The sequence below is a fragment of the Anomaloglossus baeobatrachus genome, chromosome 4 (genome assembly GCF_048569485.1).
Source record: "Anomaloglossus baeobatrachus isolate aAnoBae1 chromosome 4, aAnoBae1.hap1, whole genome shotgun sequence".
Lineage (NCBI taxonomy): Eukaryota > Metazoa > Chordata > Amphibia > Anura > Aromobatidae > Anomaloglossus > Anomaloglossus baeobatrachus.
The window spans coordinates 677,769,629-677,787,550 of NC_134356.1; the positions used below are offsets into that span (position 1 = coordinate 677,769,629).

A 17,922-nucleotide genomic window follows, 5' to 3' on the forward strand; every position below is an offset into this window, starting at 1 on the left:
TTTCTTTCTTGTAAAATTTTAAAAGATTACTCTTTCAGACACTGTGTGGAAATATGGCTTCAACTTTTTTCAGGAGGTTTAAGTGGTTCCGTTGATGACAAGAATGTAGAAATTGGTTGTATTTCCTAATTTTTCAAAAACAGGAACAGACTATTGTCCCCGACGTGATTTGAACACGCAACCTTCTGATCTGGAGTCAGACGCGCTACCATTGCGCCACGAGGTCAGCTGAAAGATAAGTGTTTGACAAGATAAAATCTGAATATTATTTGATTCTTTACCATTAGATGTTCCAGAAAGTAACTACTTTTACGCACCATCATAAAACGACATAAACAAGGATGATTGAGCATCTTAATCTTAATATTCAGGGATTTCCAGTTTAAGATCGGAATCTAGAAATCATCATCTTTGTGATTCCATGAGTCAGGCACACGAATGTTACATCAAAAGATAAAGTTAGAAACATATCTCAGTTTATTTTTGCCAGGAACATTTCATTTAGAAAAATGCTTGTTTCATAAAGATTGGAAAATTTTTATATATCATTTGTATAGACTTTTTTATTCTTTTAGCCATACCCCAAAACTACAAAAACAAGAATGAGTTAACATATTGCTATTAGGAAGAAAGGTTTACATTTAACATCCAGAATCTAGTTGAGGACCATGTTTCTTCATATATACAAAGACCAAATTGTTGGTGATGTTGAGGTGATTTTAAGTTATAATGGTCAGATCTGGATTCCCAAAAATTCTCGTCATCACAGTATTGTTCAGAAGATTTCTTTCTTGTAAAGTTTTAAAAGATGACTCTTTCAGACACTGTGTTTAAATATGGCTTCAACTGTTTTCAGGAGGTCTAAGTGGTTCCGTTCATGACATGAATGTAGAAAATGGTTGTATTTCCTAATTTTTCAAAAACAGGAACAGACTATTGACCCCGACGTGATTTGAACACGCAACCTTCTGATCTGGAGTCAGACGCGCTAACGTTGCGCCACGAGGTCAGCTGAAAGATAAGTGTTTGACAAGATAAAATCTGAATATTATTTGATTCTTTACCATTAGATGTTCCAGAAAGTAACTACTTTTACGCACCATCATAAAACGACATAAACAAGGATGATTGAGCATCTTAATATTCAGGGATTTCCAGTTTAAGATCGGAATCTAGAAATTATCATCTTTGTGATTCCATGAGTCAGGCACACGAATGTTACATCAAAAGATAAAGTTAGAAACAAATCTCAGGTTATTTTTGCCAGGAACATTTCATTTAGAAAAATGCTTGTTTCATAAAGATTGGAAAATTTTTATATATCATTTGTATAGACTTTTTTATTCTTTTCGCCATACCCCAAAACTACAAAAACAAGAATGAGTTAACATATTGCTATTAGGAAGAAAGGTTTACATTTAACATCCAGAATCTAGTTGAGGACCATGTTTCTTCATATATACAAAGACCAAATTGTTGGTGATGTTGAGGTGATTTTAAGTTATAATGGTCAGATCTGGATTCCCAAAAATTCTCGTCATCACAGTATTGTTCAGAAGATTTCTTTCTTGTAAAGTTTTAAAAGATGACTCTTTCAGACACTGTGTTTAAATATGGCTTCAACTGTTTTCAGGAGGTCTAAGTGGTTCCGTTCATGACATGAATGTAGAAAATGGTTGTATTTCCTAATTTTTCAAAAACAGGAACAGACTATTGACCCCGACGTGATTTGAACATGCAACCTTCTGATCTGGAGTCAGACGCGCTTCCGCTGCGCCACGAGGTCAGCTGAAAGATAAGTGTTTGACAAGATAAAATCTGAATATTATTTGATTCTTTACCATTAGATGTTCCAGAAAGTAACTACTTTTACGCACCATCATAAAACGACATAAACAAGGATGATTGAGCATCTTAATCTTAATATTCAGGGATTTCCAGTTTAAGATTGGAATCTAGAAATCATCATCTTTGTGATTCCATGAGTCAGGCACACGAATGTTACATCAAAAGATAAAGTTAGAAACATATCTCAGTTTATTTTTACCAGGAACATTTCATTTAGAAAAATGTTGTTTCATAAAGATTGGAAATTTTTTATATATCATTTGTATAGACTTTTTTATTCTTTTAGCCATACCCTAAAACTACAAAAACAAGAATGAGTTAACATATCGTTATTAGGAAGAAAGGTTAACATTTAACATCCAGAATCTAGTTGAGGACCATGTTTCTTCATATATACAAAGACCAAATTGTTGGTGATGTCGAGGTGATTTTAAGTTATAATGGTCAGATCTGGATTCCCAAAAATTCTCGTCATCACAGTATTGTTCAGAAGATTTCTTTCTTGTAAAATTTTAAAAGATGACTCTTTCAGACACTGTGTGGAAATATGGCTTCAACTTTTTTCAGGAGGTTTAAGTGGTTCCGTTGATGACAAGAATGTTGAAATTGGTTGTATTTCCTAATTTTTCAAAAACAGGAACAGACTATTGACCCCGACGTGATTTGAACACGCAACCTTCTGATCTGGAGTCAGACGCGCTACCGTTGCGCCACGAGGTCAGCTGAAAGATAAGTGTTTGACAAGATAAAATCTGAATATTATTTGATTCTTTACCATTAGATGTTCCAGAAAGTAACTACTTTTACGCACCATCATAAAACGACATAAACAAGGATGATTGAGCATCTTAATCTTAATATTCAGGGATTTCCAGTTTAAGATCGGAATCTAGAAATCATCATCTTTGTGATTCCATGAGTCAGGCACACGAATGTTACATCAAAAGATAAAGTTAGAAACATATCTCAGATTATTTTTGCCAGGAACATTTCATTTAGAAAAATGCTTGTTTCATAAAGATTGGAAAATTTTTATATATCATTTGTAGAGACTTTTTTATTCTTTTAGCCATACCCCAAAACTACAAAAACAAGAATGAGATAACATATTGCTATTAGGAAGAAAGGTTTACATTTAACATCCAGAATCTAGTTGAGTACCATGTTTCTTCATATATACAAAGACAAAATTGTTGGTGATGTTGAGGTGATTTTAAGTTATAATGGTCAGATCTGGATTCCCAAAAATTCTCGTCATCACAGTATTGTTCAGAAGATTTCTTTCTTGTAAAGTTTTAAAAGATGACTCTTTCAGACACTGTGTTCAAATATGGCTTCAACTGTTTTCAGGAGGTCTAAGTGGTTCCGTTCATGACATGAATGTAGGAAATGGTTGTATTTCCTAATTTTTCAAAAACAGGAACAGACTATTGACCCCGACGTGATTTGAACACGCAATCTTCTGATCTGGAGTCAGATGCGCTACCGTTGCGCCACGAGGTCAGCTGAAAGATAAATGTTTGACAAGATAAAATCTGAATATTATTTGATTCTTTACCATTAGATGTTCCAGAAAGTAACTACTTTTACGCACCATCATAAAACGACATAAACAAGGATGATTGAGCATCTTAATCTTAATATTCAGGGATTTACAGTTTAAGATCGGAATCTAGAAATCATCATCTTTCTGATTCCATAAGTCAGGCACACGAATGTTACATCAAAAGATAAAGTTAGAAACATATCTCAGTTTATTTTTGCCAGGAACATTTCATTTAGAAAAATGTTGTTTCATAAAGATTGGAAAATTTTTATATATCATTTGTATAGACCTTTTTATTCTTTTAGCCATACCCCAAAACTACAAAAACAAGAATGAGTTAACATATTGCTATTAGGAAGAAAGGCTTACATTTAACTTCCAGAATCTAGTTGAGGACCATGTTTCTTCATATATACAAAGACCAAATTGTTGGTGATGTCGAGGTGATTTTAAGTTATCATGGTCAGATCTGGATTCCCAAAAATTCTCGTCATCACAGTTTTGTTCAGAAGATTTCTTTCTTGTAAAATTTTAAAAGATGACACTTTCAGACAATGTGTGGAAATATGGCTTCAACTTTTTTCAGGAGGTTTAAGTGGTTTCGTTGATGACAAGAATGTAGAAAATGGTTGTATTTCCTAATTTTTCAAAAACAGGAACAGACTATTGACCTCGACGTGATTTGAACACGCAACCTTCTGATCTGGAGTCAGACGCGCTACCGTTGCGCCACGAGGTCAGCTGAAAGATAAGTGTTTGACAAGATAAAATCTGAATATTATTTGATTCTTTACCATTAGATGTTCCAGAAAGTAACTACTTTTACGTACCATCATAAAACGACATAAACAAGGATGATTGAGCATCTTAATATTCAGGGATTTCCAGTTTAAGATCGGAATCTAGAAATTGTCATCTTTGTGATTCCATGAGTCAGGAACACGAATGTTACATCAAAAGATAAAGTTAGAAACATATCTCAGTTTATTTTTGCCAGGAACATTTCATTTAGAAAAATGCTTGTTTCATAAAGATTGGAAAATTTTTATATATCATTTGTATAGACTTTTTTGTTCTTTTAGCCATACCCCAAAACTACAAAAACAAGAATGAGTTAACATATTGCTATTAGGAAGAAAGGTTTACATTTAACATCCAGAATCTAGTTGAGGACCATGTTTCTTCATATATACAAAGACCAAATTGTTGGTGATGTTGAGGTGATTTTAAGTTATAATGGTCAGATCTGGATTCCCAAAAATTCTCGTCATCACAGTATTGTTCAGAAGATTTCTTTCTTGTAAGGTTTTAAAAGATGACTCTTTCAGACACTGTGTTTAAATATGGCTTCAACTTTTTTCAAGAGGTCTAAGTGGTTCCGTTCATGACATGAATGTAGAAAATGGTTGTATTTCCTAATTTTTCAATAACAGGAACAGACTATTGACCCCGACGTGATTTGAATTCGCAACCTTCTGATCTGGAGTCAGACGCGCTACCGTTGCGCCACGAGATAAGCTGAAAGATATGTGTTTGACAAGATAAAATCTGAATATTATTTGATTCTTTACCATTAGATGTTCCAGAAAGTAACTACTTTTACGCACCATCATAAAACGACATAAACAAGGATGATTGAGCATCTTAATCTTAATATTCAGGGATTTCCAGTTTAAGATCGGAATCTAGAAATCATCATCTTTGTGATTCCATAAGTCAGGCACACGAATGTTACATCAAAAGATAAAGTTAGAAACATATCTCAGTTTATATTTGCCAGGAACATTTCATTTAGAAAAATGCTTGTTTCATAAAGATTGGAAAATTTTTATATATCATTTCTATAGACTTTTTTATTCTTTTAGCCATACCCCAAAACTACAAAAACAAGAATGAGTTAACATATTGCTATTAGGAAGAAAGGTTTACATTTAACATCCAGAATCTAGTTGAGGACCATGTTTCTTCATATATACAAAGACCAAATTGTTGGTGATGTTGAGGTGATTTTAAGTTATAATGGTCAGATCTGGATTCCCAAAAATTCTCGTCATCACAGTATTGTTCAGAAGATTTCTTTCTTGTAAAGTTTTAAAAGATGACTCTTTCAGACACTGTGTGGAAATATGGCTTCAATTGTTTTCAGGAGGTCTAAGTGGTTCCGTTCATGACATGAATGTAGAAAATGGTTGTATTTCCTAATTTTTTAAAAACAGGAACAGACTATTGACCCCGACGTGATTTGAACACGCAACCTTCTGAGCTGGAGTCAGACGCGCTACCGTTGCGCTACGAGGTCAGCTGAAAGATAAGTGTTTGACAAGATAAAATCTGAATATTATTTAATTCTTTACCATTAGATGTTCCAGAAAGTAACTACTTTTACGCACCATCATAAAACGACATAAACAAGGATGATTGAGCATCTTAATCTTAATATTCAGGGATTTCCAGTTTAAGATCGGAATCTAGAAATTATCATCTTTGTGATTCCATGAGTCAGGCACAAGAATGTTACATCAAAAGATAAAGTTAGAAACATATCTCAGTTTATTTTTGCCAGGAACATTTCATTTAGAAAAATGTTGTTTCATAAAGATTGGAAAATTTTTATATATCATTTGTATAGACCTTTTTATTCTTTTAGCCATACCCCAAAACTACAAAAACAAGAATGAGTTAACATATTGCTATTAGGAAGAAAGGTTTACATTTAACATCCAGAATCTAGTTGAGGACCATGTTTCTTCATATATACAAAGACCAAATTGTTGGTGATGTCGAGGTGATTTTAAGTTATCATGGTCAGATCTGGATTCCCAAAAATTCTCTTCATCACAGTATTGTTCAGAAGATTTCTTTCTTGTAAAATTTTAAAAGATGACACTTTCAGACACTGTGTGGAAATATGGCTTCAACTTTTTTCAGGAGGTTTAAGTGGTTTCGTTGATGACAAGAATGTAGAAAATGGTTGTATTTCCTAATTTTTCAAAAACAGGAACAGACTATTGACCTCGACGTGATTTGAACACGCAACCTTCTGATCTGGAGTCAGACGCGCTACCGTTGCGCCACGAGGTCAGCTGAAAGATAAGTGTTTGACAAGATAAAATCTGAATATTATTTGATTCTTTACCATTAGATGTTCCAGAAAGTAACTACTTTTACGCACCATCATAAAACGACATAAAGAAGGATGATTGAGCATCTTAATCTTAATATTCAAGGATTTCCAGTTTAAGATCGGAATCTAGAAATCATCATCTTTGTGATTCCATAAGTCAGGCACACGAATGTTACATCAAAAGATAAAGTTAGAAACATATCTCAGTTTATATTTGCCAGGAACATTTCATTTAGAAAAATGCTTGTTTCATAAAGATTGGAAATTTTTTATATATCATTTCTATAGACTTTTTTATTCTTTTAGCCATACCCCAAAACTACAAAAACAAGAATGAGTTAACATATTGCTATTAGGAAGAAAGGTTTACATTTAACATCCAGAATCTAGTTGAGGACCATGTTTCTTCATATATACAAAGACCAAATTGTTGGTGATGTTGAGGTGATTTTAAGTTATAATGGTCAGATCTGGATTCCCAAAAATTCTCGTCATCACAGTATTGTTCAGAAGATTTCTTTCTTGTAAAGTTTTAAAAGATGACTCTTTCAGACACTGTGTGGAAATATGGCTTCAATTGTTTTCAGGAGGTCTAAGTGGTTCCGTTCATGACATGAATGTAGAAAATGGTTGTATTTCCTAATTTTTCAAAAACAGGAACAGACTATTGACCCCGACGTGATTTGAACACGCAACCTTCTGAGCTGGAGTCAGACGCGCTACCGTTGCGCTACGAGGTCAGCTGAAAGATAAGTGTTTGACAAGATAAAATCTGAATATTATTTAATTCTTTACCATTAGATGTTCCAGAAAGTAACTACTTTTACGCACCATCATAAAACGACATAAACAAGGATGATTGAGCATCTTAATCTTAATATTCAGGGATTTCCAGTTTAAGATCGGAATCTAGAAATTATCATCTTTGTGATTCCATGAGTCAGGCACAAGAATGTACATCAAAAGATAAAGTTAGAAACATATCTCAGTTTATTTTTGCCAGGAACATTTCATTTAGAAAAATGTAGTTTCATAAAGATTGGAAAATTTTTATATATCATTTGTATAGACCTTTTTATTCTTTTAGCCATACCCCAAAACTACAAAAACAAGAATGAGTTAACATATTGCTATTAGGAAGAAAGGTTTACATTTAACATCCAGAATCTAGTTGAGGACCATGTTTCTTCATATATACAAAGACCAAATTGTTGGTGATGTCGAGGTGATTTTAAGTTATCATGGTCAGATCTGGATTCCCAAAAATTCTCGTCATCACAGTATTGTTCAGAAGATTTCTTTCTTGTAAAATTTTAAAAGATGACACTTTCAGACACTGTGTGGAAATATGGCTTCAACTTTTTTCAGGAGGTTTAAGTGGTTTCGTTGATGACAAGAATGTAGAAAATGGTTGTATTTCCTAATTTTTCAAAAACAGGAACAGACTATTGACCTCGACGTGATTTGAACACGCAACCTTCTGATCTGGAGTCAGACGCGCTACCGTTGCACCACGAGGTCAGCTGAAAGATAAGTGTTTGACAAGATAAAATCTGAATATTATTTGATTCTTTACCATTAGATGTTCCAGAAAGTAACTACTTTTACGCACCATCATAAAACTACATAAACAAGGATGATTGAGCATCTTAATCTTAATATTCAGGGATTTCCAGTTTAAGATCGAAATCTAGAAATTATCATCTTTGTGATTCCATGAGTCAGGCACAAGAATGTTACATCAAAAGATAAAGTTAGAAACATATCTCAGTTTATTTTTGCCAGGAACATTTCATTTAGAAAAATGCTTGTTTCATAAAGATTGGAAAATTTTTATATATCATTTGTATAGACTTTTTTATTCTTTTAGCCATACCCCAAAACTACAAAAACAAGAATGAGTTAACATATTGCTATTAGGAAGAAAGGCTTACATTTAACATCCAGAATCTAGTTGAGGACCATGTTTCTTCATATATACAAAGACCAAATTGTTGGTGATGTTGAGGTAATTTTAAGTTATAATGGTCAGATCTGGATTCCCAAAAATTCTCGTCATCACAGTATTGTTCAGAAGATTTCTTTCTTGTAAGGTTTTAAAAGATGACTCTTTCAGACACTGTGTTTAAATATGGCTTCAACTTTTTTCAGGAGGTCTAAGTGGTTCCGTTCATGACATGAATGTAGACAATGGTTGTATTTACTAATTTTTCAATAACAGGAACAGACTATTGACCCCGACGTGATTTGAATACGCAACCTTCTGATCTGGAGTCAGACGCGCTACCGTTGCACCACGAGGTCAGCTGAAAGATAAGTGTTTGACAAGATAAAATCTGAATATTATTTGATTCTTTACCATTAGATGTTCCAGAAAGTAACTACTTTTACGCACCATCATAAAACGACATAAACAAGGATGATTGAGCATCTTAATCTTAATATTCAGGGATTTCCAGTTTAAGATCGGAATCTAGAAATCATCATCTTTGTGATTCCATGAGTCAGGAACACGAATGTAACATCAAAAGATAAAGTTAGAAACATATCTCAGTTTATTTTTGCCAGGAACATTTCATTTAGAAAAATGCTTGTTTCATAAAGATTGGAAAATTTTTATATATCATTTGTATAGACTTTTTTATTCTTTTAGCCATACCCCAAAACTACAAAAACAAGAATGAGTTAACATATTGCTATTAGGAAGAAAGGTTTACATTTAACATCCAGAATCTAGTTGAGGACCATGTTTCTTCATATATACAAAGACCAAATTGTTGGTGATGTTGAGGTGATTTTAAGTTACAATGGTCAGAACTGGATTCCTAAAAATTCTCGTTATCACAGTATTGTTCAGAAGATTTCTTTCTTGTAAAGTTTTAAAAGATGACTCTTTCAGACACTGTGTTTAAATATGGCTTCAAATTTTTTCAGGAGGTCTAAGTGGTTCCGTTCATGACATGAATGTTGAAAATGGTTGTATTTCCTAATTTTTCAAAAACAGGAACAGACTATTGACCCCGACATGATTTGAACATGCAACCTTCTGATATGGAGTCAGACGCGCTACCGTTGCGCCACGAGATAAGCTGAAAGATATGTGTTTGACAAGATAAAATCTGAATATTATTTGATTCTTTACCATTAGATGTTCCAGAAAGTAACTACTTTTACGCACCATCATAAAACGACATAAACAAGGATGATTGAGCATCTTAATCTTAATATTCAGGGATTTCCAGTTTAAGATCGGAATCTAGAAATCATCATCTTTGTGATTCCATGAGTCAGGCACACGAATGTTACATCAAAAGATAAAGTTAGAAACATATCTCAGTTTATTTTTGCCAGGAACATTTCATTTAGAAAAATGCTTGTTTCATAAAGATTGGAAAATTTTTATATATCATTTGTATAGACTTTTTTATTCTTTTAGCCATACCCCAAAACTACAAAAACAAGAATGAGTTAACATATTGCTATTAGGAAGAAAGGTTTACATTTAACATCCAGAATCTAGTTGAGGACCATGTTTCTTCATATATACAAAGACCAAATTGTTGGTGATGTTGAGGTGATTTTAAGTTATAATGGTCAGATCTGGATTCCCAAAAATTCTCGTCATCACAGTATTGTTCAGAAGATTTCTTTCTTGTAAAGTTTTAAAAGATGACTCTTTCAGACACTGTGTTTAAACATGGCTTCAACTGTTTTCAGGAGGTCTAAGTGGTTCCGTTCATGACATGAATGTAGAAAATGGTTGTATTTCCTAATTTTTCCAAAACAGGAACAGACTATTGACCCCGACGTGATTTGAACACGCAACTTTCTGATCTGGAGTCAGACGCGCTACCGTTGCGCCACGAGGTCAGCAGAAAGATGAGTGTTTGACAAGATAAAATCTGAATATTATTTGATTCTTTACCATTAGATGTTCCAGAAAGTAACTACTTTTACGCACCATCATAAAACGACATAAACAAGGATGATTGAGCATCTTAATCTTAATATTCAGGGATTTCCAGTTTAAGATCGAAATCTAGAAATCATCATCTTTGTGATCCATAAGTCAGGCACACGAATGTTACATCAAAAGATAAAGTTAGAAACATATCTCAGTTTATATTTACCAGGAACATTTCATTTAGAAAAATGCTTCTTTCATAAAGATTGGAAAATTTTTATATATCATTTCTATAGACTTTTTTATTCTTTTAGCCATAACCCAAAACTACAAAAACAAGAATGAGTTAACATATTGCTATTAGGAATAAAAAGGTTTACATTTAACATCCAGAATCTAGTTGCGGACCATGTTTCTTCATATATATACAAAGACCAAATTGTTGGTGATGTTGAGGTGATTTTAAGTTATAATGGTCAGATCTGGATTCCCAAAAATTCTCGTCATCACAGTATTGTTCAGAAGATTTTTTTCTTGTAAAGTTTTAAAAGATGACTCTTTCAGACACTGTGTTTAAATATGGCTTCAACTGTTTTCAGGAGGTCTAAGTGGTTCCGTTCATGACATGAATGTAGAAAATGGTTGTATTTCCTAATTTTTCAAAAACAGGAACAGACTATTGACCCCGACGTGATTTGAACACGCAACCTTCTGATCTGGAGTCAGACGCGCTACCGTTGCGCCACGAGGTCAGCTGAAAAATAAGTGTTTGACAAGATAAAATCTGAATATTATTTGATTCTTTACCATTAGATGTTCCAGAAAGTAACTACTTTTACGCACCATCATAAAACGACATAAACAAGGATGATTGAGCATCTTAATCTTAATATTCAGGGATTTCCAGTTTAAGATCGGAATCTAGAAATCATCATCTTTGTGATTCCATGAGTCAGGCACACGAATGTTACATCAAAAGATAAAGTTAGAAACATATCTCAGTTTATTTTTGCCAGGAACATTTCATTTAGAAAAATGCTTGTTTCATAAAGATTGGAAAATTTTTATATATCATTTGTATAGACTTTTTTATTCTTTTAGCCATACCCCAAAACTACAAAAACAAGAATGAGTTAACATATTGCTATTAGGAAGAAAGGTTTACATTTAACATCCAGAATCTAGTTGAGGACCATGTTTCTTCATATATACAAAGACCAAATTGTTGGTGATGTTGAGGTGATTTTAAGTTATAATGGTCAGATCTGGATTCCCAAAAATTCTCGTCATCACAGTATTGTTCAGAAGATTTCTTTCTTGTAAAGTTTTAAAAGATGACTCTTTCAGACACTGTGTTTAAACATGGCTTCAACTGTTTTCAGGAGGTCTAAGTGGTTCCGTTCATGACATGAATGTAGAAAATGGTTGTATTTCCTAATTTTTCCAAAACAGGAACAGACTATTGACCCCGACGTGATTTGAACACGCAACTTTCTGATCTGGAGTCAGACGCGCTACCGTTGCGCCACGAGGTCAGCAGAAAGATGAGTGTTTGACAAGATAAAATCTGAATATTATTTGATTCTTTACCATTAGATGTTCCAGAAAGTAACTACTTTTACGCACCATCATAAAACGACATAAACAAGGATGATTGAGCATCTTAATCTTAATATTCAGGGATTTCCAGTTTAAGATCGAAATCTAGAAATCATCATCTTTGTGATCCATAAGTCAGGCACACGAATGTTACATCAAAAGATAAAGTTAGAAACATATCTCAGTTTATATTTACCAGGAACATTTCATTTAGAAAAATGCTTCTTTCATAAAGATTGGAAAATTTTTATATATCATTTCTATAGACTTTTTTATTCTTTTAGCCATACCCCAAAACTACAAAAACAAGAATGAGTTAACATATTGCTATTAGGAATAAAAAGGTTTACATTTAACATCCAGAATCTAGTTGCGGACCATGTTTCTTCATATATATACAAAGACCAAATTGTTGGTGATGTTGAGGTGATTTTAAGTTATAATGGTCAGATCTGGATTCCCAAAAATTCTCGTCATCACAGTATTGTTCAGAAGATTTTTTTCTTGTAAAGTTTTAAAAGATGACTCTTTCAGACACTGTGTTTAAATATGGCTTCAACTGTTTTCAGGAGGTCTAAGTGGTTCCGTTCATGACATGAATGTAGAAAATGGTTGTATTTCCTAATTTTTCAAAAACAGGAACAGACTATTGACCCCGACGTGATTTGAACACGCAACCTTCTGATCTGGAGTCAGACGCGCTACCGTTGCGCCACGAGGTCAGCTGAAAAATAAGTGTTTGACAAGATAAAATCTGAATATTATTTGATTCTTTACCATTAGATGTTCCAGAAAGTAACTACTTTTACGCACCATCATAAAACGACATAAACAAGGATGATTGAGCATCTTAATCTTAATATTCAGGGATTTCCAGTTTAAGATCGGAATCTAGAAATTATCATCTTTGTGATTCCATGAGTCAGGCACACGAATGTTACATCAAAAGATAAAGTTAGAAACATATCTCAGTTTATTTTTGCCAGGAACATTTCATTTAGAAAAATGTTGTTTCATAAAAATTGGAAAATTTTTATATATCATTTGTATAGACTTTTTTACTCTTTTAGCCATACCCCAAAACTACAAAAACAAGAATGAGTTAACATATTGCTATTAGGAAGAAAGGTTTACATTTAACATCCAGAATCTAGTTGAGGACCATGTTTCTTCATATATACAAACACCAAATTGTTGGTGATGTCGAGGTGATTTTAAGTTATCATGGTCAGATCTGGATTCCCAAAAATTCTCGTCATCACAGTATTGTTCAGAAGATTTCTTTCTTGTAAAATTTTAAAAGATGACTCTTTCAGACACTGTGTGGAAATATGGCTTCAACTTTTTTCAGGAGGTTTAAGTGGTTCCGTTGATGACAAGAATGTAGAAAATGGTTGTATTTCTTAATTTTTCAAAAACAGGAACAGACTATTGACCCCGACGTGATTTGAACACGCAACCTTCTGATCTGGAGTCAGACGCGCTACCGTTGCGCCACGAGGTCAGCTGAAAGATAAGTGTTTGACAAGATAAAATCTGAATATTATTTGATTCTTTACCATTAGATGTTCCAGAAAGTAACTACTTTTACGCACCATCATAAAACGACATAAACAAGGATGATTGAGCATCTTAATCTTAATATTCAGGGATTTCCAGTTTAAGATCGGAATCTAGAAATTATCATCTTTGTGATTCCATGAGTCAGGCACAAGAATGTTACATCAAAAGATAAAGTTAGAAACATATCTCAGTTTATTTTTGCCAGGAACATTTCATTTAGAAAAATGGTTGTTTCATAAAGATTGGAAAATTTTTATATATCATTTGTATAGATTTTTTTATTCTTTTAGCCATACCCCAAAACTACAAAAACAAGAATGAGTTAACATATTGCTATTAGGAAGAAAGGCTTACATTTAACATCCAGAATCTAGTTGAGGACCATGTTTCTTCATATATACAAAGACCAAATTGTTGGTGATGTCAAGGTGATTTTAAGTTATAATGGTCAGATCTGGATTCCCAAAAATTCTTGTAATCACAGTATTGTTCAGAAGATTTCTTTCTTGTAAGGTTTTAAAAGATGACTCTTTCAGACACTGTGTTTAAATATGGCTTCAACTTTTTTCAGGAGGTCTAAGTGGTTCCGTTCATGACATGAATGTAGAAAATGGTTGAATTTTCTAATTTTTCAATAACAGGAACAGACTATTGACCCCGACGTGATTTGAACACGCAACCTTCTGATCTGGAGTCAGACGCGCTACCTTTGCGCCACGAGGTCAGCTGAAAGATAAGTGTTTGACAAGATAAAATCTGAATATTATTTGATTCTTTACCATTAGATGTTCCAGAAAGTAACTACTTTTACGCACCATCATAAAACGACATAAACAGGGATGATTGAGCATCTTAATCTTAATATTCAGGGATTTCCAGTTTAAGATCGGAATCTAGAAATCATCATCTTTGTGATTCCATGAGTCAGGCACACGAATGTTACATTAAAAGATAAAGTTAGAAACATATCTCAGTTTATTTTTGCCAGGAACATTTCATTTAGAAAAATGCTTGTTTCATAAAGATTGGAAAATTTTTATATATCATTTGTATAGACTTTTTTATTCTTTTAGCCATACCCCAAAACTACAAAAACAAGAATGAGTTAACATATTGCTATTAGGAAGAAAGGTTTACATTTAACATCCAGAATCTAGTTGAGGACCATGTTTCTTCATATATACAAAGACCAAATTGTTGGTCATGTTGAGGTGATTTTAAGTTATAATGGTCAGATCTGGATTCCCAAAAATTCTCGTCATCACAGTATTGTTCAGAAGATTTCTTTCTTGTAAAGTTTTAAAAGATGACTCTTTCAGACACTGTGTTTAAATATGGCATCAACTGTTTTCAGGAGGTCTAAGTGGTTCCGTTCATGACATGAATGTAGAAAATGGTTGTATTTCTTAATTTTTCAAAAACAGGAACAGACTATTGACCCCGACGTGATTTGAACACGCAACCTTCTGATCTGGAGTCAGACGCGCTACCGTTGCGCCACAAGGTCAGCTGAAAGATAAGTGTTTGACAAGATAAAATCTGAATATTATTTGATTCTTTACCATTAGATGTTCCAGAAAGTAACTACTTTTACGCACCATCATAAAACAACATAAACAAGGATGATTGAGCATCTTAATCTTAATATTCAGGGATTTCCAGTTTAAGAGCGGAATCTAGAAATTATCACCTTTGTGATTCCATGAGTCAGGCACACGAATGTTACATCAAAAGATAAAGTTAGAAACATATCTCAGTTTATTTTTGCCAGGAACATTTCATTTAGAAAAATGTTGTTTCATAAAGATTGGAAAATTTTTATATATCATTTGTATAGACTTTTTTATTCTTTTAGCCATACCCCAAAACTACAAAAACAAGAATGAGTTAACATATTGCTATTAGGAAGAAAGGTTTACATTTAACATCCAGAATCTAGTTGAGGACCATGTTTCTTCATATATACAAAGACCAAATTGTTGGTGATGTCGAGGTGATTTTAAGTTATCATGGTCAGATCTGGATTCCCAAAAATTCTCGTCATCACAGTATTGTTCAGAAGATTTCTTTCTTGTAAAATTTTAAAAGATGACTCTTTCAGACACTGTGTGGAAATATGGCTTCAACTTTTTTCAGGAGGTTTAAGTGGTTCCGTTGATGACAAGAATGTAGAAAATGGTTGTATTTCCTAAATTTTCAAAAACAGAAACAGACTATTGACCCCGACGTGATTTGAACACGCAACCTTCTGATCTTGAGTCAGACGCGCTACCGTTGCGCCACGAGGTCAGCGGAAAGATAAGTGCTTGACAAGATAAAATCTGAATATTATTTGATTCTTTACCATTAGATGTTCCAGAAAGTAACTACTTTTACGCACCATCATAAAACGACATAAACAAGGATGATTGAGCATCTTAATCTTAATATTCAGGGATTTCCAGTTTAAGATCGGAATCTAGAAATTATCATCTTTGTGATTCCATGAGTCAGGCACAAGAATGTTACATCAAAAGATAAAGTTAGAAACATATCTCAGTTTATTTTTGCCAGGAACATTTCATTTAGAAAAATGCTTGTTTCATAAAGATTGGAAAATTTTTATATATCATTTGTATAGATTTTTTTATTCTTTTAGCCATACCCCAAAACTACAAAAACAAGAATTAGTTAACATATTGCTATTAGGAAGAAAGGCTTACATTTAACATCCAGAATCTAGTTGAGGACCATGTTTCTTCATATATACAAAGACCAAATTGTTGGTGATGTCAAGGTGATTTTAAGTTATAATGGTCAGATCTGGATTCCCAAAAATTCTTGTCATCACAGTATTGTTCAGAAGATTTCTTTCTTGTAAGGTTTTAAAAGATGACTCTTTCAGACGCTGTGTTTAAATATGGCTTCAACTTTTTTCAGGAGGTCTAAGTGGTTCCGTTCATGACATGAATGTAGAAAATGGTTGAATTTCCTAATTTTTCAATAACAGGAACAGACTATTGACCCCGATGTGATTTGAACACGCAACCTTCTGATCTGGAGTCAGACGCACTACCGTTGCACCATGAGGTCAACTGAAAGATAAGTGTTTGACAAGATAAAATCTAAATATTATTTGATTCTTTACCATTAGATGTTCCAGAAAGTAACTACTTTTACGCACCATCATAAAACAACATAAACAAGGATGATTGAGCATCTTAATCTTAATATTCAGGGATTTCCAGTTTAAGATCGGAATCTAGAAATCATCATCTTTGTGATTCCATGAGTCAGGCAAACGAATGTTACATCAAAAGATAAAGTTAGAAACATATCTCAGTTTATTTTTGCCAGGAACATTTCATTTAGAAAAATGCTTGTTTCATAAAGATTGGAAAATTTTTCTATATCATTTGTATAGACTTTTTTATTCTTTTAGCCATACCCCAAAACTACAAAAACAAGAATGAGTTAACATATTGCTATTAGGAAGAAAGGTTTACATTTAACATCCAGAATCTAGTTGAGGACCATGTTTCTTCATATATACAAAGACCAAATTGTTGGTGATGTTGAGGTGATTTTAAGTTACAATGGTCAGAACTGGATTCCTAAAAATTCTCGTTATCACAGTATTGTTCAGAAGATTTCTTTCTTGTAAAGTTTTAAAAGATGACTCTTTCAGACACTGTGTTTAAATATGGCTTTAACTGTTTTCAGGAGGTCTAAGTGGTTCCGTTCATGACATGAATGTAGAAAATGGTTGTATTTCCTAATTTTTCAAAAACAGGAACAGACTATTGACCCCGACGTGATTTGAACACGCAACCTTCTGAGCTGGAGTCAGACGCGCTACCGTTGCGCTACGAGGTCAGCTGAAAGATAAGTGTTTGACAAGATAAAATCTGAATATTATTTGATTCTTTACCATTAGATGTTCCAGAAAGTAACTACTTTTACGCACCATCATAAAACGACATAAACAAGGATGATTGAGCATCTTAATCTTAATATTCAGGGATTTCCAGTTTAAGATCGGAATCTAGAAATTATCATCTTTGTGATTCCATGAGTCAGGCACAAGAATGTTACATCAAAAGATAAAGTTAGAAACATATCTCAGTTTATTTTTGCCAGGAACATTTCATTTAGAAAAATGTTGTTTCATAAAGATTGGAAAATTTTTATATATCATTTGTATAGACCTTTTTATTCTTTTAGCCATACCCCAAAACTACAAAAACAAGAATGAGTTAACATATTGCTATTAGGAAGAAAGGTTTACATTTAACATCCAGAATCTAGTTGAGGACCATGTTTCTTCATATATACAAAGACCAAATTGTTGGTGATGTC

General features: G+C 33.2%; 20 non-coding genes across 20 annotated transcripts; all 20 read right to left on the reverse strand.

Moving 5' to 3' along the window:
* Nucleotides 1-154: 154 nt before the first annotated feature.
* On the reverse strand, nt 155-226 carry TRNAW-CCA (transfer RNA tryptophan (anticodon CCA)). Its single transcript has one exon. It is a non-coding gene; the product is annotated as a tRNA-Trp (tRNA).
* Nucleotides 227-937: 711 nt separating this feature from the next.
* Nucleotides 938-1,009, reverse strand: TRNAW-CCA (transfer RNA tryptophan (anticodon CCA)). The gene has a single exon. It is a non-coding gene; the product is annotated as a tRNA-Trp (tRNA).
* A 705-nt stretch (nt 1,010-1,714) lies between these two features.
* On the reverse strand, nt 1,715-1,786 carry TRNAW-CCA (transfer RNA tryptophan (anticodon CCA)). The gene has a single exon. It is a non-coding gene; the product is annotated as a tRNA-Trp (tRNA).
* Nucleotides 1,787-2,496: 710 nt separating this feature from the next.
* Nucleotides 2,497-2,568, reverse strand: TRNAW-CCA (transfer RNA tryptophan (anticodon CCA)). Its single transcript has one exon. It is a non-coding gene; the product is annotated as a tRNA-Trp (tRNA).
* Nucleotides 2,569-3,279: 711 nt separating this feature from the next.
* On the reverse strand, nt 3,280-3,351 carry TRNAW-CCA (transfer RNA tryptophan (anticodon CCA)). Its single transcript has one exon. It is a non-coding gene; the product is annotated as a tRNA-Trp (tRNA).
* A 710-nt stretch (nt 3,352-4,061) lies between these two features.
* TRNAW-CCA (transfer RNA tryptophan (anticodon CCA)) lies at nt 4,062-4,133 on the reverse strand. Its single transcript has one exon. It is a non-coding gene; the product is annotated as a tRNA-Trp (tRNA).
* Nucleotides 4,134-5,621: 1,488 nt separating this feature from the next.
* On the reverse strand, nt 5,622-5,693 carry TRNAW-CCA (transfer RNA tryptophan (anticodon CCA)). The gene has a single exon. It is a non-coding gene; the product is annotated as a tRNA-Trp (tRNA).
* A 710-nt stretch (nt 5,694-6,403) lies between these two features.
* Nucleotides 6,404-6,475, reverse strand: TRNAW-CCA (transfer RNA tryptophan (anticodon CCA)). Its single transcript has one exon. It is a non-coding gene; the product is annotated as a tRNA-Trp (tRNA).
* Nucleotides 6,476-7,186: 711 nt separating this feature from the next.
* On the reverse strand, nt 7,187-7,258 carry TRNAW-CCA (transfer RNA tryptophan (anticodon CCA)). The gene has a single exon. It is a non-coding gene; the product is annotated as a tRNA-Trp (tRNA).
* Nucleotides 7,259-7,967: 709 nt separating this feature from the next.
* Nucleotides 7,968-8,039, reverse strand: TRNAW-CCA (transfer RNA tryptophan (anticodon CCA)). The gene has a single exon. It is a non-coding gene; the product is annotated as a tRNA-Trp (tRNA).
* Nucleotides 8,040-8,750: 711 nt separating this feature from the next.
* Nucleotides 8,751-8,822, reverse strand: TRNAW-CCA (transfer RNA tryptophan (anticodon CCA)). Its single transcript has one exon. It is a non-coding gene; the product is annotated as a tRNA-Trp (tRNA).
* Nucleotides 8,823-10,316: 1,494 nt separating this feature from the next.
* On the reverse strand, nt 10,317-10,388 carry TRNAW-CCA (transfer RNA tryptophan (anticodon CCA)). The gene has a single exon. It is a non-coding gene; the product is annotated as a tRNA-Trp (tRNA).
* Nucleotides 10,389-11,102: 714 nt separating this feature from the next.
* Nucleotides 11,103-11,174, reverse strand: TRNAW-CCA (transfer RNA tryptophan (anticodon CCA)). The gene has a single exon. It is a non-coding gene; the product is annotated as a tRNA-Trp (tRNA).
* Nucleotides 11,175-11,885: 711 nt separating this feature from the next.
* On the reverse strand, nt 11,886-11,957 carry TRNAW-CCA (transfer RNA tryptophan (anticodon CCA)). The gene has a single exon. It is a non-coding gene; the product is annotated as a tRNA-Trp (tRNA).
* A 714-nt stretch (nt 11,958-12,671) lies between these two features.
* On the reverse strand, nt 12,672-12,743 carry TRNAW-CCA (transfer RNA tryptophan (anticodon CCA)). Its single transcript has one exon. It is a non-coding gene; the product is annotated as a tRNA-Trp (tRNA).
* Nucleotides 12,744-13,453: 710 nt separating this feature from the next.
* On the reverse strand, nt 13,454-13,525 carry TRNAW-CCA (transfer RNA tryptophan (anticodon CCA)). The gene has a single exon. It is a non-coding gene; the product is annotated as a tRNA-Trp (tRNA).
* A 711-nt stretch (nt 13,526-14,236) lies between these two features.
* On the reverse strand, nt 14,237-14,308 carry TRNAW-CCA (transfer RNA tryptophan (anticodon CCA)). Its single transcript has one exon. It is a non-coding gene; the product is annotated as a tRNA-Trp (tRNA).
* Nucleotides 14,309-15,019: 711 nt separating this feature from the next.
* TRNAW-CCA (transfer RNA tryptophan (anticodon CCA)) lies at nt 15,020-15,091 on the reverse strand. Its single transcript has one exon. It is a non-coding gene; the product is annotated as a tRNA-Trp (tRNA).
* A 710-nt stretch (nt 15,092-15,801) lies between these two features.
* On the reverse strand, nt 15,802-15,873 carry TRNAL-CAA (transfer RNA leucine (anticodon CAA)). The gene has a single exon. It is a non-coding gene; the product is annotated as a tRNA-Leu (tRNA).
* Nucleotides 15,874-17,367: 1,494 nt separating this feature from the next.
* Nucleotides 17,368-17,439, reverse strand: TRNAW-CCA (transfer RNA tryptophan (anticodon CCA)). The gene has a single exon. It is a non-coding gene; the product is annotated as a tRNA-Trp (tRNA).
* Nucleotides 17,440-17,922: the final 483 nt, after the last annotated feature.